Source organism: Plectropomus leopardus, unplaced genomic scaffold (assembly GCF_008729295.1).
Source record: "Plectropomus leopardus isolate mb unplaced genomic scaffold, YSFRI_Pleo_2.0 unplaced_scaffold24225, whole genome shotgun sequence".
Taxonomy (NCBI): Eukaryota; Metazoa; Chordata; class Actinopteri; order Perciformes; family Serranidae; genus Plectropomus; species Plectropomus leopardus.
In genome coordinates, this window is record NW_024626297.1 from 1 (window position 1) to 2899 (window position 2899).

The 2899-nt window shown below is 40.4% G+C and overlaps 1 pseudogene; it reads right to left on the bottom strand.

Annotated features, from left to right (window-relative positions):
- Positions 1-2760: 2760 nt before the first annotated feature.
- LOC121966377 lies at positions 2761-2899 on the bottom strand (annotated as a pseudogene; the record flags this gene model as incomplete).

Sequence of the window (2899 nt, forward strand, 5' to 3'; positions counted from 1 at the left end):
GCAGTAAAGGTTGTGAAAATTGTGCCTAATTTTTGCTTTTTGTGTTTAAGCAATTGCAAAAAACTGTATTATTAGGGCCCCAGCACCGAACGGTGCGAGGACCCTCTTAAAATCCTTCCTCTTCGCCACCAAACAGGAAGTTGTTGTAACTTCACTTTGCATCAACCGATTAGAAAGAAATTAAAAATTAAAAATCATATTGGATCCTTGTTCTGAGTACACATTAGTGATTTGTATTCTATATTTTCTTATATGATATCCATCAAATAAAAGTTATCTTTTAAGAGAGCTATGTTTGTGTGTGTGTGTGTGTGTGTGTGTGTGAGAAAAAGAGAGAAGGAGAGAAAGAGTGAGAGAGAGTGTGTCTGTCTTTGTGTGGAGACACTGTGTCATGTGTACTCACTGAGACTGGCTCCTCTTTCACTCTCTAATAACCAATATCTTTTATCTTTTATCAACTCTAGAACAATCCTAGGAATACATTTGTGCATTTTAGAACCTGTGCTATTGTCTAAATATGAAAGATGAACAAGTACAAACATGCAAACGTGTGTAAAACCAATAAGCTACCAACAACACACTTAATGTTGCACACAGTTAACTGGAAATTTAAAAAAACACTAAATTATTAACTAACTTCCCCCTGAGCTTTTGGTTCAATGTTCTTTGCTGTGGGTGCTGCTTTTCCTTGGCTACCACAGATATCATCACCTGAGTCCAAAGAGATGTAAACTTCCAATACAGGAAAGACCATATTTAAAAACATTCAATACATATATTTCTTGGAACTAGTAGCACTCATATTCATTATCTGGAATGCATTACGTTGGATGTGAAAACTTGGAGTATTAGCGATTATATTCAGTATTTGGAATGTATAACTTTTGATGTGAAAACTTGGAAGAAGTATTAGCAATAATATTAAGGAATTGGAGCGTATAACTTTGGAAGTGAAAACTTGGAAGATGTATTAACGAATATATTCAGCATTTGGAACGCATTACTTTGGATGTGAAAACTTGGAAGAAATATTAGTGATTGTATTCAATATTTGAAATGCATTACTTTGGGTGTGAAAACTTGGAAGAAGTAGTAGCGAATGTATTTAAGAATTTGAATGCATTACTTTGGAAATGAAAACTTGGAAGAACTGTTAGCGATCATATTCAGTATTTGGAATGCATAACTTTCGATGTGAAAACTTGGAAGAGGCATTAGCGATTATATTTAGTAAATAGACTGTAATTTTGGATGTGAAAACTTGGAAGACGTATTAGCAACTATATTCAGTATTTAGAACACATTACTTTGGATGTGAAAACTAGGAAGAAGTATTAGGGTTTATATTAAGTATTTGAAATGAAATTTGAAATGGGGTGGGGGGGAGGGGGGGTGCACAGCAATAGTGGAAACGGATGTCATATCACAATAACGATAGGTGTGAAATTATCAAATGCACTCTATGATAATATTGTGGGTGTTGATAAGAGTTTCATGCATATATTGATATGGAGGTGTCCAAAGGCATGATCACAGCATCGGTGCAACCAGGACCAAGAGCGTGATCAGGGCGAGCGGGGTGTACAGTATCAGTGCAGCCACAGCACGAGCACAACCAAAGGCATGGTCACAGTGCCAGCACAGATATTACAACAACCAGGCACAGCCAGGGTTGTGGCCAGGATCCGAGAAAGCTAGGAAACAAGGGAGCAGGAATGCTCTGGAGAGGCAACAGGATTAGCATAGTGCAGTTCAACAGAACCAAGGTTATCCTAACAGTAAAAAGGATAAGCACTCAATGAGGATTCTAAAGTCATTGATAAGCAATTACGACTTAAATATGAATGCCAGAGCGCAGTAATAGAAAAGAAAGAAAGAGAGTGGAAGCAGAGCCAGAAAGAAAGAGAGAGGAAGCAGAGCCAGAGTGGCAGGTCTGAACGGATTCAAAACCACCCCCGTTGGATCGGGCCAAAAGCTTTGCCACCTCTCCCTCCTCCCCATCATGGGGATTTCAACTGAGCACAAGAAACTTGTGCTCCAGGAATATACACACTAATGAAACTAGTGTCACTAATCAGCAATGATAGTTTAAATATAAAGGTCAGAGAGCAGTGTTAGTCCCCACTCCTCTCTGATCCTACAGAAAGTCCCCCAGCAGGTTAAACCTATGTCAGCCTAACTATGGGCAAGTCCGGGCAACCTTAGCCAGCCCTAATTATACACATTATCAAAGAGGAAGGTCCTAAGTCTACCCTTAAAAGTGGAAATGGTGTTTGCCTCCATAACTGAAACTGGAAGATGGTTGCATTAGAGAGGGGCATGGTAACTGAAGGCTCTGGTTCCTATCCTACATTTGGAAACTTTGGGAACCACAAGTGATCCTGCATTTTCAGAGCACAGTGATCTTCGGGGTTGGTAAGGAGCTATGAGCTGCGACAGATAAGATGGAGCCTGACCATTTACTGCTTTGTAAGTAAGGAGGAGGATTTTAAATTCAATCCTGGATATTATAGGGAGCCAGTATAACAAAGCTAAAACAGAAGAAATGTGGTTTATTGGCATTGTCATTTAAGCACAATTCCATTCGCAGCTTCGAGCACCGAAGCCACGGTGTCAATATAATCGTTGTGCCTGTTTTACATTCATTGTCCGCTCGATGGCACGGCAGAGCAAATTAAGCACCGTGAAGCTTCGGCCCACGACTGAACCAATTGGACAGAAGACTTCAATGCTTCATGATGCTTAATTCAACATGAGGATCAGGGGACGGCGCAGTCCCCCACTAGCAGAAATTATGCAGTCGAGATTCCCACATTTGGGGAATTCGCTGGGGTCAACAGAGCCGGAGTGCAATGGCTGAGCCTCGCCCAGGGTGAACCACCTTCTTGATCACGGTATC